This window comes from Erpetoichthys calabaricus, chromosome 10 (assembly GCF_900747795.2).
Source record: "Erpetoichthys calabaricus chromosome 10, fErpCal1.3, whole genome shotgun sequence".
In the NCBI taxonomy this organism is placed as follows: domain Eukaryota; kingdom Metazoa; phylum Chordata; class Cladistia; order Polypteriformes; family Polypteridae; genus Erpetoichthys; species Erpetoichthys calabaricus.
The window spans coordinates 46,707,761-46,731,736 of NC_041403.2; the positions used below are offsets into that span (position 1 = coordinate 46,707,761).

General features: G+C 38.2%; 1 protein-coding gene across 1 annotated transcript in view; it reads left to right on the forward strand.

Moving 5' to 3' along the window:
- Positions 1 to 13,268: 13,268 nt before the first annotated feature.
- LOC114658516 (uncharacterized) overlaps positions 13,269 to 23,976 on the forward strand; it is a 39,910-nt gene continuing 29,202 nt past the window's right edge. Inside the window, exons 1-2 of the mRNA XM_028810577.2 lie at positions 13,269 to 13,529; positions 18,889 to 19,019. The gene's annotated coding sequence lies outside the window, so the exon portion shown is untranslated. The remainder of the gene's footprint in view (positions 13,530 to 18,888; positions 19,020 to 23,976) is intronic.

Below are 23,976 nucleotides of genomic sequence, written 5' to 3' on the forward strand. Positions count from 1 at the left end.
TCCTGTAAAAATACTTGTCATTTAGACCTGTTAGGTGAGAGAATACTTTCTTCCTCTATAATTCGTGACTGAGTCCTTTGACATTCCAACTCACAAAATTCACTTTTGTTGTCATTTTATAGTCTTAAATTAAGGTAGTACATTTTTAAATATGATAGCTTTAACCTTATTTTTCAATTTTGCCAGGAGTTATGGCTATGAAGACTATTGTTGTGTTGACACTTACAATTATGGGGGTAAAAAGGATTGATTAGAAATAGTTTCCTGTCTTTCTCTCCCCTCTCTATATTTCTTTTTAGTTCAAACACACATTTTTGACTTGACAATATCTCTTAACTACAATTCCACTCAAAGCAGCTGCCATTTCTTAAAATCATTACAACTCCCTGCTGTTATAATTTCATGGTTTTGAAGCATGTTTATTATTATTCTGGGTTGATTCTTTTATTTCTCAAAGCATTTTGAGGATTTTTTGACATAATGGTAATATTTCTGCAACACCATTTTGCTTTAAAATTTTGTTTTGTGCCACTACTTGTTGTATTGTTTATGTTGACTGTAACTCTTGTTGTCACCTTGTTGTATCATGAGATGTCAGTGTGTCAACGTTGTTTAAGAGGGCATTGCGCCATGAATTGTGGTCATGTTTTTGGAATGAATTCATCTTGCTAGGTAAATATGAGTTTTTGCATGGTTATTTCTCAACTAGCATTTTTGTTTTTTGTTTTGATGGTTAGTTTTGTTTTGTCCCTAACTCATTTTGACATTTTTAAAGTACATAATATCCAAAGCACCTATACGCATTCCCAAAATAAAGAGAAAAGCAACCATTATTAGGGAAAGAGCAAAACACAGCAACACAATAAATTAAAAAACAACCCACAAATGCTCACATGGACACCAGCATATGTCACTAACAACAGCTGGTAGGGTGTGCTGTGGGACAGATTATAAAACCAGAAAATCAAACCTGAAAAGGAATTCATACCAAACAGAGTTGATGTGATTTGGAAGGGTTTTCTCGGCTCCTTTTAGCGCTCAAACTTCCTTATACAAACAATGCATAATAAGGAAGCCAAGTGTTTCTGCCTTTACCATAAGAAAATGTGAAATGATTTATTAATCTGACTTTACTGATGAAGTGCGCCCCAGGCTCCATAACATTTGCTCATGAAGCAATCTGCCCTGTACTGTTGAAACCACCACTATAATAGCAAAGGTTTAAAGGAAGCAATCATCAAAAGGCTTGAAGAAAATTCAGAAATGTAGAATGTGCCAAATCATATGCACTGCTGAGCAAGTTTTGGTCTGACTTGGAGATCTGAGAGACAAAGGGAGTCCATTAGTGTTGTGATATGGAGTCAAAAAATTAAGAAAATAATATAACCCCTATTAAAAGATTTATGAATGTAGGACAGAACCATTACTGTCCAGCCTGGCATAGGCATAGCCACTCCAGCCAACCCCAGCAACTACCTATAGGCATCGGTCTGGTGAGGGCCAAAGTAGGGAAAACTGGCTTAACCATTCAAAATATAAAGGAATCTTTCAAAATATATCAAAATGCCCCACAATAATGGGTATAACAACAAACCCCTGACTTGTAAGAAGAACAACAAAGAATCTTTGTAAATAAAGAGTATGCATTAATAAAATAAATAAAATAGAGCAAAGATGTTCAAAATAGCATAGAGAAAAGCCAAGCAAAATGACACCTTTTATTGGCTAACTAAAAAGATTACAATATGCAAGCTTTTGAGGCAACTCAGATCTTTACATTACATCTTGCCTGAAGAAGGGGCCTGAGTTGCCTCGAAAGCTTGCATATTGTAATCTTGTTAGTTAGCCAATAAAAGGTGTCATTTTGCTTGGCTTTTCTCTACATTCATAATGGCTAACACAGTACAAAACCCTAGTACTAAAAAATAGCATAAAAAGACAAAAAGAAGTCCTACAGCAAACAAGTCCCAATACACAAGCCTTTCTCAAATTCCTCTAAACGAAGCAAAGAACCCAGACAAAACAATAATACTCATGAAAGACTTCAGATACAAACTCAATGATCCACTGGCTGTATCAATCACTCTGGGTTCCTATTAAGGCAGAGGGAGGTCCCAAGAACTGTGATGTCATCGTGGCCCTGCCTCCTGGTTATCCACCTACAAAACACAGGGGACCTCATGCATAACGCCGTGTGTAGAATTCACACTAAAACATGGCATACGGACAAAAGCGGAAATGTGCATCAACTTTCATGTTCTTCAGCTCCATAAATCCCAGTCAGCGTGAAAAGTAACACTTGTGCATGTGCCTGCAGCCCCACCCCAACTCCTCCCAGAATAAGGCCTCTTTGAATATGCAAATCAATATAAATAGCCCCTTATGTTTTGCTTTCTATGAAAAGACAATGGCAAAAGCACAGGGGAAAAGAAGAATTTCAGTGAATACCAAGTAGAGGCAAGGAAAAACATACTATTTGATGGTTAAAGCAGTGATATAAACAACAAAAGGAAGTTAATTGAGTGACAGAGTGGCAAGGAAATTCGAAAGTTCAAGTTCAGAAAGTCACACAGTGCCCAAAATAAATAAGAAGTGGTCAGATATCCAAGCCGCGAAAAGGCGAGTCATAGCCCACCGTCTGAGTGTCATATGAAAGCGTATTAGGGTACAGAGAAAAGAAAAAACTGGGACACAGTGTGAAAAAAAGGTCAAAATTTCCACTTTAATCACATAGTTTATTTTGTCATTAAAGTAGAATGTCATAAACTTCATCTTAAATTCTTTTAATTTAATGGTTTCTCAAATCCCATCATAACTAAAGTAGCACATTAAATGCTTCGTATTCTATGTACTCTTACGTGTGTGAATCAGTACGTGCTTCTTAAACGGGCTTTCTCTTATGCCGACAGGACACAGAACATATTACATTCATGATGTTCCAGCTCTCTGAACAATTTAAATACTAAGATGTATACTTGATAGAAATTAAAGCATGTATAAAACACTGAGGCATGTTGGCGCAGTGGTAGCGACCAGCTGGCGCCCCTTCCAGAAATTGTTCATACCTTCCACAAGATGCTTGCTACGCTGTACGTGACCCTTGATGAAATAATTTATTGCAGCAGTAGTATCTCTTTCAAACATATGGTAAACAACCCCCAATTCCTTCCTTCCTTTCCTTTTGCCAAGTAACCAATCACCACACAATCAGCTCTGTAATGGACGTTAAGCCATCTGTAAGCTTAGAACGCCGATTCTTCAAAACTTTTAGGGAACATTGAAATATCTTCATATTACATGTTTAATTATTCCATCCATCTATCCATCCAGGGTCGCGCCAGCAAGCATACAGCACAAGGCAGGAACAATCCCTGAACTGGGCGCCAGCTCATCACTGACGCTGTACCACCGACTTCTCGCATATTTAATCATTAACAATATACATTATTTAAATAAAGTTTAAAATGTATCTGTATAATGTAATATATATACTTTAATGCATTTCATCTTTAAAATGATATCAAGAGCTCCACGAAGAAATCTAAATTGAATTAGAAGCCAGTCGTCATCATCTATAAATACACGCTCTCGATTGAATTGAATTCCTTTATTGTTATTGTATAGTACAACGAGATTCAAAATGCAAATCCTCCATAAACTTATTTTCCTATAAAATGGTAAAATAGCAACACCAATAACAATAATAATAATAGAATAAAAAACAGTGAAAAATATACAATATGAAAGCAAAAGTGGCACTATTACAACTGTAATGCAAGTTTACAGTGAGACAAATGTACTTTTAAGTACAAACAGTTCTACTGGGAGCACTTGATGGACTGATTGAGTGTGTTTAGAACTCTTGGGAATCAACTGTTTCTGAACCACGAGGTCCATACAGGAAAGGCTCTGAAGCGTTTGCTGAATAGGAGAAATTCAAATAGATGCATGACTGAGGCAGCGTGTGCTAGAAGCTCTATCCCGATATTTCTCCCTGCTCTAGACACAATTTGCCGTAGAGCTTTACGATCAGCTGCTGTAGAGCTGTGATTCCACACTCAGATACAGTGGGTTAAATACTCTGAGTGGTGCACTGACTGTGACAACGCTAAAGCAGCAATAGTATTTGGAATAGTTTGGCCATTCTGTGCACCATTATATGGTTGCCAGTCTGCAAAACCGAGTAGAGAACTTGTGCACACAAGGGATTGACCTGGCATGAAAATGTGAGTGAGTGGCTTTACTCCAAGTTTAGTTTTTATACATCGCAATTTGAGCGTGGAAACGGGCGTCCGCAACATTTTTATGTGTACACCCTGTTTATACATGAGGCCCAGGGAATGGAGGCACATTTGTACATAATTACAAAATTAACAGAGATAATTAAAAAATACTAAAAAAAAAAAAACCACATACACACTTTATAAGATATTACAGTCAGTAACTCCAGTCAGGATTTTGGGTTGTTGAGCAAACATTTGATAGAAAAATAAATGATTAAAAAAATGTTTTTTTCAGCTTTATAGGTAGGCTGTCTGTACTCTGCATGCATGTACAGTTACTAGCCCTTTAACAGCACAGAAATTCAAAATGTTCTCACTCTCACTTCCCCATTTTATCTTCTTAAAGAAGCTTCTTGGTTTAAGAATAAAGACAACACATTTCTGCCAATGATGATTTCTAATTTTGTAATTACCCATTATGAGTCAGTAACCATAGCGAAAAAATAATTAGCTTGTGGAAACGGTCACAGTGAGTCCAGTCAGTTAGACTATTAAATATCTGTCAGTCTTTGCAACCTACTTTACATTTCCTTGGTATATTAGCTACATTATTAATATTCCTGCAGTATATTTGAAATCAGGCTCATTAACTGTGATCCTTTTAAGATTTATATAGCATTCCCTGTCCAGTCCATGACAGTAGAACTGCCTGTTTCAGACCATCCATTCTCCAATTCCCCCATTTTCCAAACCAGTGTAATATTTTGCATGGTGAGCTGTAGTATTGCAGACAGAAAAAAGGAACATTTGATAATGATACTGACAGTGACACCATATCTTGTCCTGACAGAACAGAAATTTGCGTGCTGCCAGGGCGCAGCGTACCTTTTAATTACGCTGTTTTCTCTGAGAGGAAAATAATACAATGTGGACGGGAAAATGTTATTCTTTAAAGACGAGAGTTAAAAGGATTCATGCTGAGTAGGAAGCACTAGAAGCAGTAACAACCCTCCTTGTTAAAGGCCACAGAGTTCCAAGATGAAACATACGGGATACTGCTGTACCTCTAGCAGAAAAGGTAGGAATTAAAACATGTGAAAAGTGCCACCAAGGCCTGGCCTGTTATAACCCACGGAACACTCATGGATCCAGGTACATCTGAGGCCGCTAGGAGGACTTCTAACCTTTTCAAGTGATGCTGTGATGTGGTCACAGGTAACCCTAGATGGCTTATAAATCCTTCCCTTTGCCAGAAATTTAGAAATGTGGAGCCATTAAGGAAGCAGGAGATGAAAAGGTGAAGACTGGGTTAAAAGGCTAGATAAGAAGCAAGAGGTTAGGACTGTGCTAAGAAAAATTGATAAAGGTGGACAGCCGTCACACATGATAGTTAGAGACCAAATAAGTATAAATTGATGTGCAGAAAAGCCATAGGACATCTCTTTTGCTGTTGTATTGTTTTTGTTTGATTGTTTGTTTAGTTTCTTTTGCATTCCCCCTGTTGTCCTGTAGTTTTTTTCCTATTACTATGAGATTTTCATTTGTATTATTCTGGATTTTGGATGCTACAAGAGTTCCTGGTGTCTTTCACACTAACTGTTCACACAAGGAGTTAGAGCAAATAACGCGAACAGTGCGAATTGGCAGACTCACAAATGAATGCAGTGTTATGGGCTTTAAAAATGATAAAACACAACAAATATTCTCTATAGAATGTGGCTAAGCGACTTGTCAAATAGCAAATGAGCAAAAGATTTTCAAGAACATGTTCAAACAATTTAAATACTCCCCTTTGCATCAAAATTGGGTTGCATCATCTTCAGTCATCTATTTCTATCATTTGTTCTGTTTATCAAAGTGTTTCTCTCTTAAATGGGTTGTTGTGTTGTACTAATTGAATCTGACCATAGCATATGGTATCATGTTGGACTTTGACTTTCATCATTTTAATGATTAAAAACTAGCAAAGTAACTGCTCACGTCAAATGCAGATTTTTCTATTTCTACTTTTAAATTTTTTTTATTTCTACAGCCATTTGAATCACAATTCAGTATGAAACTATGCTATAAATGAATGCGGTTGTTTATAAACTAATTTGAATAAAACTGATTAGAGCTATGCACTGAAGAAAATTATTTTTTGGAAAATGTACACATTTTAAAGAAAATTGCACAAAATGAGGCTTCTTGTCTAAATTATCTTTTTTCCCTAAACAATGACATTAAAATTAGAGGTAAAACCTTCCAGCATTGAGAAGCACAATTGATTTACCTAAAAAGACGGCTACATCTGGATGTACTGTATGTCACACGATCTCACAATAGTGGTTTTGATGAGAACTAGCTGAACAAATACTTGCCACTCCTGGAACTGAATGTCTTGTTCATTCTAAATAGCACAGTTTATTTAGGGAGTTGTATTTAAACCTTAAATGATTACAAATATCTTAGAGTAGCTTTAGCATTGAATGAAGCATTGAAATAATATAACACCACATCACAGTAAGGTGTAAATTGATTAAAAAAAAAGAAGTAAAAGCAAACAAAATAGTAGAAATGTATGTGAGTTAATGTTCCCAGGAACACAGTAGCCTCAATAGTTGTGAAATGAAAGAACTTTGGAATGGTCAAACTGCGTGACCAGGTTAGAAGAGCCATAGTGATAGAGATGGTCAAGGACTGTATGGTCACGCTAACAGAGCATCACAGCCCCTCTGATGAGATGGGAGAACCTGCTGGAAGGATACTGATCTCAGCAGCATTCCATGAATCAAGCGTTTATAGTGGATCAGTTAGATGGAAGCCAACTTGTGGAAGATGCATAGGACAGGCCGCCTGGAGTTTGCCAATGGAGTTTAAAGGACTTTGAGAACATGAGGAAAATTATTCTTTGGTTTGAGACAAAAATGGAACATTCTGGCAAGAACTCCAAGCAATATATCTGGTGAAGATCAGGCACCACCATCTCTATGGTGAAGCATGGGGTTGGCAGTACCATGAAAAGGGGATGCTTCTCAGGCTGCAGAGACTAGAGACTAGTTAAAACTGACGAAAACATGAATACAGCCAAATACAGTGAGACTCCAGAGTGCACCTAACCACAGACTGGGGCAACGGTTCACCTTTCAGTACAACAATGTCCCAAGCATACAGCCAAGTCAACACTGAAGTCAGAAGCACACGTTTCTGACTGTCCCTGAGTTGCTCAGACTTAAACACCATAGAACATTTGTGGAGAGACTTGAAGATGGTATTTTACAGATGCCTCCCATCCAATCCAGTGAAGCTGGGCAGGATCTTCAAGGAAAAGTGAGATAAACTAACCAAATTCAGATGTGCAAAGATTGTAGAATCTTACCTAACAAGACTTAAAGCTGTAATTGCTTTCAAAGGGATTACAACAAAGTTCTAAAAAGTGAAAGATTTCAGTTTTTGAAAACATATTTTCACTTTGTCATTATAGGTAATTGAGTGTAGGTTGATGGGCCAAAATAGAAAATGTATCCATTTGAAATTAAATCTGCAACACAATAAAGTGTGCATATACTTTATATACAATATAGTTAAAAAAATATAGCACACTGTATGCCTTCATAAGGTGTGAGGCTGCTAGATGTTGAAACACCTCCTGGTCACTAGAGGGGGACAAAGTCTCAAATAAAAAAACTTTGAACTGTGCTTTTTCTCTACTACCTTGTACAACAAGCTGAACTCCCCCTTTAAATGTAATTAAAGCCTTTGTGGGGCAAGGATGCCAAGATCCACTAGTGGGAGCTCCCGCATGGTGTCCCTGTAGCAAAATAGGGGTCTACATAGATCCACCAACCACAGATCAGTGAGACAGAGATAAAGAGAAAGCAGAAGAGGACACTGGGGGGCCAGTGGGCAAGTAACAGAGAGGCAGAGGGTGTTCTTGTTTTTTGGTGCTCTGTATATTTGTGTTCATCTGTGTTCATACTACAACGGAATTCCCTTCAACATAATGTTAAGAATGTGGATATGACATCCATCCATCCATCCATCCTGTTCCGCTTATCTGAGGTCGGGTCGTGGGGGCAGCAGCTTGAGCAGAGATACCCAGACTTCCCTCTCCCCGGCCACTTCTAGCTCTTCCGGGAGAATCCCAAGGCGTTCCCAGGCCAGCCGGGAGACGTAGTCCCTCCAGCGTGTCCTGGGTCTTCCCCGGGGCCTCCTCCCGGTTGGACGTGCCTGGAACACCTCACCAGGGAGGCGTCCAGGAGGCATCCTGATCAGATGCCCGAGCCACCTCATCTGACTCCTCTCGATGCGGAGGAGCAGCGGCTCTACTCTGAGCCCCTCCCGGATGACTGAGCTTCTCACCCTATCTTTAAGGGAAAGCCCAGACACCCTGCGGAGGAAACTCATTTCAGCCGCTTGTATTCGCGATCTCGTTCTTTCGGTCACTACCCATAGCTCATGACCATAGGTGAGGGTAGGAACATAGATCGACTGGTAAATTGAGAGCTTCGCCTTGTGGCTCAGCTCCTTTTTCACCACGACAGACCGATGCAGAGCCCACATTACTGCGGATGCCGCACCGATCCGCCTGTCGATCTCACGCTCCATTCTTCCCTCACTCGTGAACAAGACCCCGAGATACTTGAACTCCTCCACTTGGGGCAGGATCTCGCTACCAACCCTGAGAGGGCACTCCACCCTTTTCCGGCTGAGGACCATGGTCTCGGATTTGGAGGTGCTGATTCCCATCCCAGCCGCTTCACACTCGGCTGCGAACCGATTCAGACAGAGCTGAAGATCACGGCCTGATGAAGCAAACAGGACAACATCATCTGCAAAAAGCAGTGACCCAATCCTGAGTCCACCAAACCGGAACCCCTCAACACCCTGGCTGCACCTAGAAATTCTGTCCATAAAAGTTATGAACAGAATCGGTGACAAAGGGCAGCCCTGGCGGAGTCCAACTCTCACGGGAAACGGGTTCGACTTACTGCCGGCAATGCGGACCAAGCACTGGCACCGATCGTACAGGGACCGAACAGCCCTTATCAGGGGGTCCGGTACCCCATACTCTCGGAGTATCCCCCACAGGATTCCCCGAGGGATACGGTCGAATGCCTTTTCCAAGTCCACAAAACAAATGTAGACTGATTGGGCAAACTCTCCAGGACCCTGCTAAGGGTGTAGAGCTGATATGACATTATGCAAATTATCATTTAACCTGGAAAAGTAGTTTTGGAAGATTGGATGAGATAACGTGAGATGAATCAACCAGATTTAATTCCTGGCTTGGTCACTTTCTTTGTGGAGTGCGCATTTTCTGTTCGTGTTCAAGTGCTTTCTCTCAAAAACTTGACTTTCTTGCCATATCCTGAATAAGTGCGTATTGTGTTAATGGGACACACTAAACTGGTCGTACATAAGCAAAAAACATATTTTATGTAGCTCAGTATTGTGCTGACAGCAAACTGAACATCACAAGAATGAACACACAGGACCAGAAAATGGATCAAAGTCAATGCTAGAAACAGTGTTGTAACTGAAAATGACAAGAAATTAATCTTTCACTAAAAAAAAGAGCAAAAATCATAAATCAATGTCAAAGGAAGGAAGTTTTTTAAATCAGAATGATGATAAGACACATGCACAAATGTTTTTATTTTATCCACATCACAGACAGTGAATGATCTGACACACCGGTATTTAAAGTGTCGTACTGATAACATTAGACACCGTGATATTCAGAACCACGTGCCACTTCATCCAGGAGTGGATCCCTGATAATGAAACTCAGAACATGGCACAGAGTTACCATATTTCCCGAGCCAAAGAAGAGTGCACAAACTTTTAAAAAAGACTACAGTATATCCCTTTTGCAGTTTTTCCTCCGTGTATAAGCTGGGGGGGGGGGAATGGACATTTGTAATTACTTCTATAAATGGGCGTTGCACACTCATTTATGGCATTACTTTTGTGGGTTCATTTGATGTTTGTTAAGAATTATACAATAGGGACAACTTAAAAAAAAAGGGTGTGAATTGTAAAAAACTAAAACTTGTTGGGAACGATGGGCCGCAGGGTGAAAATCCTGGACAAGCTGTTAGTTTTGTAAAATCCGCCCGGATAGACGTCTAAAAAGAAGACAATTCTTCTAACCCTAACATGGCAGAGCCCATAAACCACACAAAATAGTAGTGTAGTAGCACAAAAATAATATCCAAATAGAATATATTTATTGACAGAATTTGTGAAGGCTAAAAAAATGGTCAGTCATGTTTCTTGGTATCATAAATCCCTTACTACCCTCATAATCACTTTTTAAAGTGTAACACTCATAACAATTTCTATAATGAACATCATCTGAAAATGCTGTGAAAGTACAAGCAGTAATGAAATTGTAAGCTTTGTAACTGAAGCACAGGTGCCCCGCAGCTCCAGTGACCTGGGTTCAAATCCTAGCCTGGTCACCGATTATTTGAAATTATTTGTCTGATGCCTTTCGCCAAGGCAACTTACAACATTTGAGAGAAACAGCAAGTTATATTTCTTTTGTTTTTCCAGTTGAAACTTGCTTGTGGTCACACAGTTTCAGTAGCAGGATATGAACCCCTACTCTCAGAGATTAAAGTCCAAAGCCTTACTCCCTATGCCACACTGGCTGTGTTTGAACATTCTCTTTGCATTATTTTTTCTTGGTATTCTGTTTTTTTGCCAGCACAGTGATGCAGTGGTAGTGCTGCTGCCTCGCAGTAAAGAAACTGGGGTCCTCCGTGTGTAGAGTTTGCATGTTCTCCTCATGTCTTCATGGGTTTCCTCCAGGTGCTCAGGTTTCCTCCCACAGTACAAAGACACGGTTATGTGAACTGGCATTTCTAAATTAGACCTAGTGTGTGGTTGGTGTGTGTGTGTGTGTGCCCTACGGTGGACTGGTGCCTTGTCCAGGGTTTGTTCCTGCCCTGTGCCCTCTTTTAGCTGGGATTGACTTCAGCAGACCCCCGCAACCCTGTTCAGGACAAAGCAGGTTGGTCAATGCCTGACTGACTAACTCTGGTTTTCTCCAGCATCAAAGAACCATGCAAGCTTTGGTGGCTGATCACTCAAAAATGTGCTTAATTGTGTTTGCACACATTTTCATTGACTTTATATAGTGCCTCTCTTTAGTGAATGTCGTTTCAAGGTGTTGTACAAACAGCAGTCCAAATGTTCTTTTTTTTAAGCCTGAGTGGCAAAGTAGTTCCTGGGACCTCGGCTCAAATTCTGACTAAACCATTGTCTGTTTAAAGGATGCATGTTCTCCTCATACATCTTTTACTTAGTACTTTGCTTTCCTCCCCGATTCTTTGGATATGCAATTCGGATTGATTGGTCACTCGAAGTTGTCCCAAAGTTAATGAAAGTAAATTTGTACATGAGAGTGTCCTGTGATGGTCAGTCACCCCATTTAAGTTTGGATGTGACTTATGCTGCTAGGAGATGCTCCAGCTCCTTGGGTCTCTTTTCTATGAAATAAGTAGCCTCTGAAAATAGATGAAATCCAAGCAGAGTATAGGACTTGCTCAGAGTCACACAGTAAGTCAGTGGAGGAGACTAAAAGAGCAAGCGTATGACCTTAGAACCCTTGGTCTCACTGATCTGTAGATTTTCCTGACTTCTCAAACATTTGGTTGCACCATTTGAAAACAACCCATTGAAAAAATCAAATTCTAATCCATTAATCTCCTCTCACGGATAGGATTTGTTTCAAGAGGCCCAATTGGTGTACATTTTCAGGGTGGAAGATGTCCAAATCCACAAAAAAAAAACGCTTCAGCTTGGAGTCAAGGAAGGAAGGGGCATATCCAGATAGATTTCTTTGATAGGTGGGAAAACAGCTCTGGATGGGAGGCCAGTCCCTACTCACCCAGTATTTCCATAAGGTCTCAGGTAATAAGAACATAGAAATCAGAGTACTAGATACGTCAGGTTAGCTCATTTATGTTTTCTATTTATTAAAATGAAGTGGTGTATTTTAATTCATTCTTATTAATAATCCCACATGAAAACAAGAATTGTCCTGGACTCTGTACATATGACAGTGTTACTGCTAATACTAGAATTCCTATGTCCATTTTGGCTTAAATCCTGATCACAGATGTGCCTTAATTCGGACGAGTTCCCAGTGATGCCTTGCTTGGTATCTTTCTAGACTACAGCTCCATCTTTTTGGACACTCTTTCTCCGTGTCAAAATGACAATATTTGTAAAGCCATCCATCCGTAAATGGGTTTATTTCCAAACAGATTAATAGGGGAGGGAGGTTATATATAGGAAATACTGGTACCACACCAAAGGTTGATTTGTAACTTACACATAAATTATCTTGGAATAAATTCCAAACCCCTAAAATGGAAAATGGAAATTAAGAAAAAAAATTGGATGGATAAATGGATATAGAGAGGTAAAAAGACCATTTGAGCCACTTTGGGATTCCAAAGATCTGCTTTCAAGACTCATAGAGGAGGACCAGATTTGAATACAATGGAGACCAGTGCTGTCTAAAAATGTGTTCAACCAGGCAGAATCAATTTCTGTTTTCCAAAATGAATTGGTGCTTGCGGGTCTGAAACACAAGATTAATGGGCCCTTGCATAATAAAAACATAGCAGGCCTAGTTTGGAAAATCAGCCCTCCTTCATTTATGCAATCAGTGAAGAAAGGTGTATCCTGCACACATCCCACCATACTAGCTGTGACTATAAACTGTACTTAGATAGCATTTATACATTTTAATGGCACACTAAGAGCTTCACCTTACTGTACACTACAGCTTTACTATTGGAAACAATCTCCAGAGCAACAACTCTGCAAAAGCCAGTAGACCAGGACATGAAAGAAGACAATTACTGGGGGAAAGTAAACATACTGATTGCAACATGGAAGCAGAAACCCTGTGTTTAGAAACACTTATAAGAAGAAAGTCATTTCAAGTGTGCTCACTAAATAACAGTGCTTACTTTGGGAGTTGCTTTCTGAGCTTTTTTCTATAACTTGAAGCTCAAAGATTAATTGGAAAGAAGCTGGAACAGGCTTTAGACAAGGTTTGTTTGCTTTGTGCAGGGAAACTCTTTGTTCCACACTTTTAACAGGTATGAGGAAAGGTAGTGAAGCGAAGTGTAAAACAGTTCCTGGTTACAATAATTACACACGGGGGAGTGAAAATATTATGTCAACATCATTGCTTACTAATGTAAATGTAAGAGCGGAACAGATATCTCTTGCTCATCTTGCCAGGAACCAGCAACTGCAAAGAAGTGGCTCCATTGAGAAGGCAGATCTCACAGTGACAAGGTAGGGTATTTTGTTAACTGAACGGGCTTTTCATTGCACCTACAGCTTTTCATTCACCTCAAATTCTCTATTAGACTCTGTTCTGTATTTTGATAGGAATTATTTATATAATCCAGTATTGTATATCTGCAGAATAACTAGTTAGTTTTCATTTTACAGTTTCCTTTTATTCCTAGCAAGTGTTGTAAAAAAGTTTTTTTTATGACAAAGAAGAAAATCAGAAAGTCAGGAGCTCATAGGATGTATTGTACTATTCTTGATTACGAGTCAGAAACTGAAAGGATGTATTTTACTGTTCTATATGGTAATGAAAATGTGTGTATGTGATGGATTAGTTCAGCTAATATGTCACTCATCACTGTGGTGCTTTTCCATTCAGTTTTATTCATTCTGGAATATCTTGAATACATTATTTATATTAAATGCGTTTAGTAAATATGTATATATATTATATACTGATGTTAAAAAAAACAAAATGATAATGTTATTGCTTAAATAAAAATGACGAATTACAATAATAAGAAAACAAAACAGTGAAAAAACAATTAAATGAGCATCTTGAATGACCGCATCATGTAGCCACCAGTGTCTGATACCTCAGTTGCAGAGCCCCTAAACTCTAATTCTGCAGTCCAAGTTGCTACCTATTTGTAGGCAGGTGGTCATGTCTAACAGTATTGTTACCCTGGGCATCCCAAAAGTGCTCTGTAGGGTTTAAGGAAAGGAGAGAAGCCAGGCCAAGGCACCATATACAAAGCAGCATTCCTCAGGACATTTGTGACCACAGCTGCTGTGTGAAACCCGGCCCTGTCCTTCTGTATGGTCAGATTGTGTAGATGTGAGCAGAGGGCTTCTGAAAAGTTGTCTTGTTCTCAGCCCAGTAGCATGGAGCCTATCCTGTCATTGACTTGGGCATTGTATCGATCAGCAGTTACAGCAGCAGTATGAGATCTCTCAGATGAACCACTCTGACGTGTTAGTACTGTTTTGGCATCTCCAGTCAAAGGCAATATGGTCTCCTGGTACCTTGACTACATTTGGTATATAAGGGAGCACCTTAGTTCACAGTCTCTGCCAATGCTGGTATTTGACATGCTTGTTTGTAGCAAGCTGGTTGCCCCTCTCCTCTAGCGTCATTAGAGGCATTATGAAATGTGTACAAAAATGAATAAGTCCTTTGTTTTGCTTTGACTTTGAAGTAAGGCCTTTTCAAAATTGACTCTGTCAGATGTCGCTTCACCTGGACCACTTTGAGTAAAAGTGTATCTGATAAGCTTTCATATGCTCAGGAAGTTGCAATGACACATTGCAGAAGCTGTATTTATGGTCAAGAGTATGAAAAAAACTGACAAAGGTTTGTAAAAGTACACAAACTATATCTACAGTCTCAAACCACAAGATATGGTGTGTTTCTTTTTCTATCTGTATGTACAGTATCTATATAAATACTGTAAACTAATCAGTCATTTCCATTTGGGTGTCTGTTTGTTTTTCACTAATTGTGCTAAAATGGCTAAACCGATTTTTACAAAATTTTGCATCTGCCTTTCCGTTGGTCTAAATTAAAATATAGGCTGTGTATCGCATTGGGAATAGGGGTTATAATAGGAGGATGGCAACTCAAAAACAGCACCAAGGTGAGGGCTACAATTTCCCATCAGGCAACACGAATACGGTAAGATGAGGATATTAGCATCAACACGCACAAAGTTTTGTAGCAGCAAAAACAGAAGGTACATACAGCATTTTCTTCTCAGTTAATTTGGTATTGTCTCGCAGGATTACATCTTTTGTCTAAGATTACATACACCTTTTTCTCTAATCATGGATTGTGTTTAGCCATGTTGAATTTCTAAAAAAGTTTTTCTCTATTTATTCAAATATATTGACCTCTTTTGTAACTCGCTTCAGGTAAAAACGTTTGTTAAGCAAATAAATGTAAATGTAAAAATATAAAGCTGAATGTGCATTTGTTTGCTTTTCCGATAGGCAAATCGACTCTGTTGAACTTATCTTTGCCAATTTTGCACGGGTTCCCCATTTGTGCAGGAGAACACCAAAGTTTGGTGAAGTGAGTAAGGGGTCCTTGGCATTGTGCGAATTTTAAAATAGAAACAGGGTTCGGGCTCCATGGGTGTAGGTGTGTTCAGATATGAAGTGTGTGACCCCAGAATTGTTAATGAGGAAATTGGCCAGACATGTCTGCATGTGAGGTCGCAATCAGCCCAGCTGGTTTCCTTGTTGCTCTTTGATAAACTAAGGCAGAGCCCACCTGTACCACACGTTTATAAAGGAGACTTTGGAAAGCTAAACATGGAGGATGTAAAGAACAAAAATAGGACCAAACAGGAGCAGCTGGTTTCCCTTGGGGAACTTTATTTAGTGACCGCAGTTGTGCTTTATGAGGGAAGTGCCCCTAGGAAGCATTTTGGAACTTGGCACAAGTAGGGAAAGTTGATCTAGAAGGTGAGTTTATTCATTGAACATTTGGTTTGGGGCCAACATTTTTACCACTAAAGAATTTATTTAGTGACCACACTTGCACTTTAGTCCAACCCGGGCGATGCCAGATACCCCTCTATTTCTCCATGCAGATAAATACACAATGAATGCTGCTTGACTCTGAATGATATACATGACTTGTTCTCACCTTTATATTTATTTTATTGCTAACTCGCTTGAAAAACAATGCAATGTTTACATGTGAAAGTAGTTATTTAACGTTTTTTTTAATTAAACAGTGGCCATTTAGGTTCAGTCCATTGCTTTTGCCCCTTTCTTACTAATAATTAGAAATGTCTGCCCCTAAGCTATTGTCATTGGAACAGGACTAATTTGCCTGTTTGGAGCAAACAACATTATTGGCTGGATATGCTGCTATTGTAATTAAGTACTTGCATCCCAGTGGTGTCCATTTTTAGTCCTAAGCCGACACAGCAGTGGCAGGCTTTCACTGAAATCCTTTTATTTTAATGGTTGGCTTCATTCTTCAATTACTGTTTTCTGCATGCAAGAGAGGAATATAGTGGACCTAGGAGCACATGTTTTGTTGTTCCAGAAAATAAAGCAGCTTGCAAAGAATTCAGGATGCAAATGTTTATAAAATGTTATTTTATCTCCCAGTTGAACTAATTTTGCTTTTGAATTTAAATAAAGCCTCTTAAAGGTGTTGCAGTGTGTACTGCTGCTGCCTCACACCCCCTAGAATCCTGGGTTCGAATCCCAGATTGGACTCTGTTTATATGGTTTTTGAGGATTCATTTGCGTTTTTCTTTTATGGTTCGAAGATGTTCTGTTTTACTTGATAGTGATGTAAACACACATGTGTGTTTGTTTGTATGTGTATACAGTATATGTCCTGTGATAAATTAGGTTAATGTCTGCGTTGTACCCAATTCTGTATTCCTGAAACATCAGACTTGGATTAAGCAGGTTAGGTATATTGATGGGTGGGTATTTTCAAGACAGAGAATACATTCTGCAGAGCAAATACAAATGCAAGTCAGAGAAAGTCTTGTACAGGAATGATTGATTCATTATCCAACACACCAGTGAATATTTACTGCATGCTGTGTATTGTTTTAGAAAATATCTTTGAAAAAAAAAACCTTGCTAAATGATTAGTCCAGAAATGCAGCTTTACTCAGCAAAAGCTACAACAAAGGACAATTATGTTGATACATTTCACCATTTTTGCCTCTGTAGGTGTTGTGATCAATCAAGGTAACATTTTTTACCATTTGGACAGAATGACCCTGGCATCTCAGGCAGCCTCAACGCGCCTTTGTAGCTAAGGCACAATAATGTTTTCACTGTCCAGTTCAGGATTGATATCACAAGTCCAGTGGCTTCTGCCTCGTTATAGCTCCTCAAATCTCACAATTGCTAAAAGGGAGTCGTTTCTCAAGGTGAAGAACAGATGTATGTGGTAGAAAATTTTTGTCTGAGCTTAAAGAAGGAGATTTTTAATGTATGCAGCAAGCTGTTGGAAATGTTTTACTTGTCCTTATTAGCCAATGTACTGTATTGTTCTACAATGAGGTCTCCTAGAGAAGCAACTTGATTTTAAAACATGCAAAATACCCAAATAGACTTCTCAGGAAAGCCTGCTCCATCACAAGGTTAATTGAACACACTGGAAACTGTTGTATAAAAGAGAATTGTGACAAAATGTAATGTCTTCATGAAAAATGCCCTCCATCTCCAAGAGAACTTTTAGATACAGGGTCATTCCTCCACGGTGTGCTAAGATGTGCCTATGTGGATCCTTTCTGCCCACTGCCATTAGGCAATTCATTACTTCCTCACTGCATCCAAGACTAACTACTTATACTTTTTTTTTAAGTTAAATTGTGTTCATTTTGCTATTTCTTCACAATTTTTACTTATTTATTTATTGCATTATTTTGTCTTGTAAGTCTGTATCTTTTTTTTTTTTTGATGTTTCTATGTGTGCATCTAAATTTTCCCTGGGAAGAATAAAGTTGATCTAATCTAATCTAACTGAGCTGTCAGTCATTGTCCAACCCGCTATATCCTAACACAGAGGTCTTCTGGAGCCAATCCCAGCCAACACATGGCACAAGGCTGGGCGCCAGCCCATCACAGGGCACACACATACACACACACTAGGGACTATTTAGGATCGCCAATGCACCTAACCTGCATGTCTTTGGACTGTGGGAGGAAATCGGAGCACCTGGAGGAAACCCACGCAGAGAACATGCAAACTCCATGCAGGAAGGACCCGGGAAGTGAACCCAGGTCTCCTTACTGAGGCAGCAGCACTACCACTGCGCCACCGTGCTGCCTACCTAGCTGAGTAGTGTTTTGAAAATGGTCTTCCTATTGAGTCAATGGATCTTGTAGCCTTAGGTTCATTGTTCTCTCTGAATGGAACTGAAATGGCTTTAGACTGGGTAGTGTTGAGTAAACAGTAAAGAGATCAGAACTGACAGTCACTTCCTCAACACTGGCAGCCTGCACTGACCATCAAGCTTCCTTGTATTTCTTGCATAAGGCCTTGACAACATTTTGAAGTCAAATCCATTTGGGTTTAGCTTTGGTTTTCAATGAATGGTTCTCTGATGACTTGAAAAGCAGCCTGGCTTTTTAATTTGTGTGGACTGTGAGCTCAAAAACAAATGGTGGGGTGGATGGACGGAAGTAAGACGTTTCAGATTTCTAAAAATCCCTCACTCCACTACAGTCCCCAACTCAAGCAAAAGTCAGTGCAAATACTACAGAAACAAATATTATTATTACCATTATTAATTACAATTTTCTCTGAAGTTATATTCTATTCTAATTCTTATGTACATGCGCCATTATTTTAAACAGATTCATCTTCTTAATTCAGGCTGCAGTTATCCCAAGCTTCAGAAATCCAAATGTCAAGTGTCCATGCAGCAGGAGGAACCAGAACTTTTGAAGTAGGTCATCTCCTAAGTACGTGATTTTCAGCATAGCTGGATCTTGAAGCAAATAAAGGTGAGAGACAACCATATGTTTATTAAAAATATTTAAAAACTCTCACTGACTCTGATTCTCTGGTGCTTTGAAATGTCATTAAGATGAGAATTCATATCATAAACTTGAGGTCATTATTCTATTTTGGGCAAAAAATGGTCTTTCCCAAGAAGGATAATAAGGGTGAGTAGAAGAATGGATGCATGCAGTGGTAATACGTCATTTTGGAAGATTTCAGTTTAATTTTTAATCTACACCCTTCTTCTTATCTTCACCTATTGCTGTGAGCTGTCGTTACGAGGGAAAATTATTTTTTGTTTTCTGTGGCATTGTAGGGTTTACTGTCCAGGGTAGGGTTAGGAACATGACAATTTAGGTTGAGTTTGAAGAAATAAGCTCAGGTCACAACAAAATTACTGTTACGGTGGACAGGGAAGTCTGATCAGGTCCATTTGTTTACCATTATAGCGCTGATTTGTATGTGCTGTAGAGAATGTGAAATGTGAGATGTGATTTCGCCTTTTCAAAATAAACCTACTTGGTGCTTTATGAATATACACCAAAGACTACGGTCTTTAACACAAAATATATGAAAAAATATATCGTGTATATAGATCAGTCATGCCTCTCCGCCTGGTAAGGGCAAATAACCCAAAAAGATCAGGCTTCTTTCTTGGCAACAACAGAACAATATTTCAGTGGTGAGGAAGAGCCAGCATAGGGTCACTGTTTTACCATGTGAATGGAGTTATGAAAATGGGTCCACTCAAGAACTGAAGAAAAAATCCACAAGTAAGATTTTACCCCAGATGACATGATCCCAAACTCCACATGCAGGCGTTGGCCTACACAGAAATAAAAAAGGGGCCCAGGCTTTTGTAGAACAAAAAGTATCTGTATATCTGGGTGTGAAGCCTTTTATAACTAGGCCTAACTGCCCAGAGGTCACAGGTAAATAGTTTTTTTGCTCTGCTTTTGACTTTTCTTAGTTGAGATGATATATATCTTTCTGTTTAAGTTATTAGATTGAATATATATACCCTTTGGGTATTTTGTTTGAAGTTTGTGTATCCATAGTTTTTGTATTCCAGTATGAATCCATTCTAGGATTCCAGTTGTAAAATATTATGTTCCTATATAGTTAAAGTGTTTAGTTAAAGGTGTTTTTATTTTGTTTGTTCTGATATTGGTACGGTGTTGATAAATTCTCCATTTCAGTTTATTTTTTGTTTCAACTATATATAGTTTTGTGCAATGTTTGCATTGATATAATATACACAGTTCTCTGTGTCCATGTAATTATGTTGAATAATAGGTTTGTTTAATCTGATTTGATTACTTCTTATTTGTCCTATAGAATCCCAATATTGTTTACTGAGATTACCTGTAATCATTCTATTTGTACATTGCATTTAACTGGTTACTAAGAGATCCTTCAGGCTTTTGTTTTTCTTGTAGGCTGCAACCAAAGTGTGGCCTTTAACCCCTTAACCGCCCTCTGCCGGATATATCCGGCACCGTTGTTTTATTGCTAACGCCATACTGCCGGAATTATCCGGCACATTTGCCTGTGGTTATATGAATGCCTGGCAAGTAGTATAACTGACGGTTTGGCGTGGGTATTATTACTACGTTGTATTTCGACAAGTCTGTGGTTGTTTTGGCCGGTCATGTGACGTGATTCGCATGTAACAGCTGTGAATATGGCGAAACGTAAACTGACTTCAAGTGAGGCTTTGCAGGCGATTTTGGACAGTTCTGATCATGATTGTAGCAGTTCTGAAGAAGATTTTAGTGACAGTGATGAACAGCAACGTGCGCTGCATGATACTGTGAATGAAGACACATCGGATGACGGCGCTGAGTGGGTGTATCCCCAGCATCTCAGCTGGGCTGCTGCCCGTGGTGAACTACCTTTTCTGCATTCGTTTGAGGGAACGTCTGGCTTTATTGTTGATGTAAACAATTACACTGCTGAGCAGTTTTATGAGCTGTTTGTGTCACCTGATTTGATCAGACATTTTGTTCATCAGACAAATCTGTATGCAGCACAGTTTATTGAGAAAAATCCCAATTTATCTCCACATTCCCGTGTTCGTGCTTGGTTTGACACTGATGAAAACGAAATGAAAAAATTCATTGGGATTTTGATGTTGATGGGAATAATCAGAAAACCAGATATTGAGATGTACTGGTCTACAGATCCTATGTATGCAACACCTATTTTTGCAGCTGTCATGACACGTAACCGATTCTCTTTGCTGCTGAAATTCTTTCATTTGAATGACAACAGAAACGAGCCAGATAAGAAAGATCCAAACCGCGACCACTTGTTCAAGCTACGTCCTTTGATTGATCATTTATTTGAAGCATTTCAGTTGCCCTACATGCCAGGACCGTCAGTTGCAGTTGATGAAAGTTTATTGTCGTGGAAGGGCCGCTTACAGTTTCGACAGTATCTACCATTGAAAAGGGCACGGTTTGGTATCAAGATGTTTTGCTTAGCTGAGAATTCAGGTTACATTTATAGATTTCGTGTATACACTGGCAACTTGCACAACATTTAGTGGTCAATACTGCTTGAATAAATGTAAAAAATGTAAAAAAAATGTAAAAAAGTAAAAAAACGAAAATTGTTCAGATTTCGCCTGGCGTGGGGAATATTTAGGGAGTTGGCGGTTAAAGGGTTAAAGACAGTATAATCCTGTTGTAATTTTTTTGTGCTGTTTCTTGATAATCCTATTTGTTTCTTTACTGTAATTATTATATGTACAAATTAAAGGCATAATTTTTTTTTGTTTTTGTCTGGTTTGCTGATTTTGGTAAATCTTGATGGTATTTCTAAGTAGTGTTCTACTATAACCTCTAGTCTGAAGAGCTTTGTATTTTAGTAGATTTTTGAAATTCTTCATATGATGAGCAAATCCTTATGGGTATGTACTGGGTGAAAACTGTCCCTATGCAATAGTACATGTGTATCTGTTGTTTTAAAGTATACCTTAGTCTGTAGTTTGTTATTATCTTTATATACCTCTATATCTAAATAATGAACTGAGGTATTATTCATTTTAGCTGTTAACTTAATATTTTCCCATTGGGTATTTAGCTTATGTAAATGTTTATTAAATTCTAACAGTCCATAGTCCCAAATTCCAAAGATATCATCTAGAAACCTTAAGTATAGTTCTGGTTTATATTTCAAGGTTGCATTGATTTCTTGTTCCCAACTGGCTAAGTATAAATTGGCATACGCCGGGGCAAACGTCTTCCCCATAGCTATACCCTTGGTCAGCAAATAGAATTGATATTTTCAGTTATTCATTTTTTCACTTTTGAATTGATATCTTATCTTCAGGTGTCCAATTTGATTTAGGACAAAAGGGCATTTGTCTACTATGTTTGTCTTGATAATAATTTATTAATTTGATCCTTCTGTGAAGTTCTTCTAAGTCTGCTATTGTTTTGTCCATTGGTTTATTACTTGTTTTTGGAGTAGATACAAATGTTAGGCCTTTAGATAAAAGAGATTTTTGTGGTTTGGTTAGAATGAACCATTTAGAAAGGTTTAAAATGTTATTTTTTATTTCTATGTTTTGTTGTAATGCTTTTGCTCTATCTATTTATAGTTTAAAGCTTTAAGCCAAATCATTTTTGTGTGTGGATCTGGTCCAATGTATTTGATCCTTTTGTAGTATGAATTCTTCATCTGGTAATTTAGAAATGTGATTTGTATATTGGGTTACATATTTATTGAAATCTTCCAAAATCATTTGTTATTTCTGTGTTCAACTGACTTGAGTAATTTAACTCCTGTATCATAATGGTTGCTCAAGGAAAGATCTTGGATGCAATTCTGAGCATAGACTGAATTTGTTACATAATGGTTTCTGCATATAAAACATCTTTGTTGTTTATACCTATGGACAGGATAAGGTTATCAACTTTGTTATTTGGTGGCTAGATCTTTTTGAAGATGGATATAAAATTGGCAATTCTAGCGCCAGGGAAAAAAAGTCTATTTGTAAATTCTTGTGATGATGTCCATTCATTTGTTTTAAATTAGAATCCCCAATTATTATGTTAGTTTTTCTAACTTCCAGAGTCCACTCCACATTTTTTCTTCTTGATATACCATGATTTGTAGGATAAAATGTTACATTAGATTCTGGTTCTGGGTGTTGTTGTTGTTGTGATTTAAGGGGTTGTTGTGTCTCTTCTATTGTAAATGGAGTTCCTATGCCTTCAAAGTCAATTATGAATGCTTCTGGATTAGTTGCTGTTGAAGTTATTTGTTTCTATACTTGGGTTTGGTTAGAATGTACTTCAGTCTCCATAGGAATATCTAAATCTGAACACAATAGTTTTCCTGTCTCTTTGTCTACTTGCAATCCTTCTGAATCAGGGTCCAAGGTTAGATTAAAGTTTAAATCTTCCAAGTCTTCAGGAGGGGCATGTATCATTATATCCCCAATTTTTTGTTGTACCTTATTCTATATTGTTATAGGTATTATAGGTTTCTTTTGAACTTGTATTTGTTTATCTTTTTCTTACTCAAATTCTTTGTTTTATTTTCTGAACTTATTTTTCTTGTTTCAGTAAATAGCTTTTTGGTTTCTTTTGTTTGACATTTGTAGCTTGTCTTTTCTTTTATCCTCCTCTAAGGACTGAATTGAAATAATTTCCTCAATTTCAATTTCTCTTTCTCCCTGTATTTTATTTGTTTGTTGTTGTTCATCTTTTTGTTTCTGTATTTAAAAAATATTTTTGGTTTAATTGAATTTTAATTAATTTTTGAATTAATTGAATTGATTTTTTTAGGAGTAGATACATTATGTGGATCAGACAGATAAATTATTTCAAAGTCTTCTGATTCCTCTTCATCTATTTCTAACTGTTATTTATGGGAGTTATCTCTGTTTGTTGTCTTATAGGTTTGTTTATTATTCTTTGAGGTAATGGAGAGTAATTCTTATTTTAA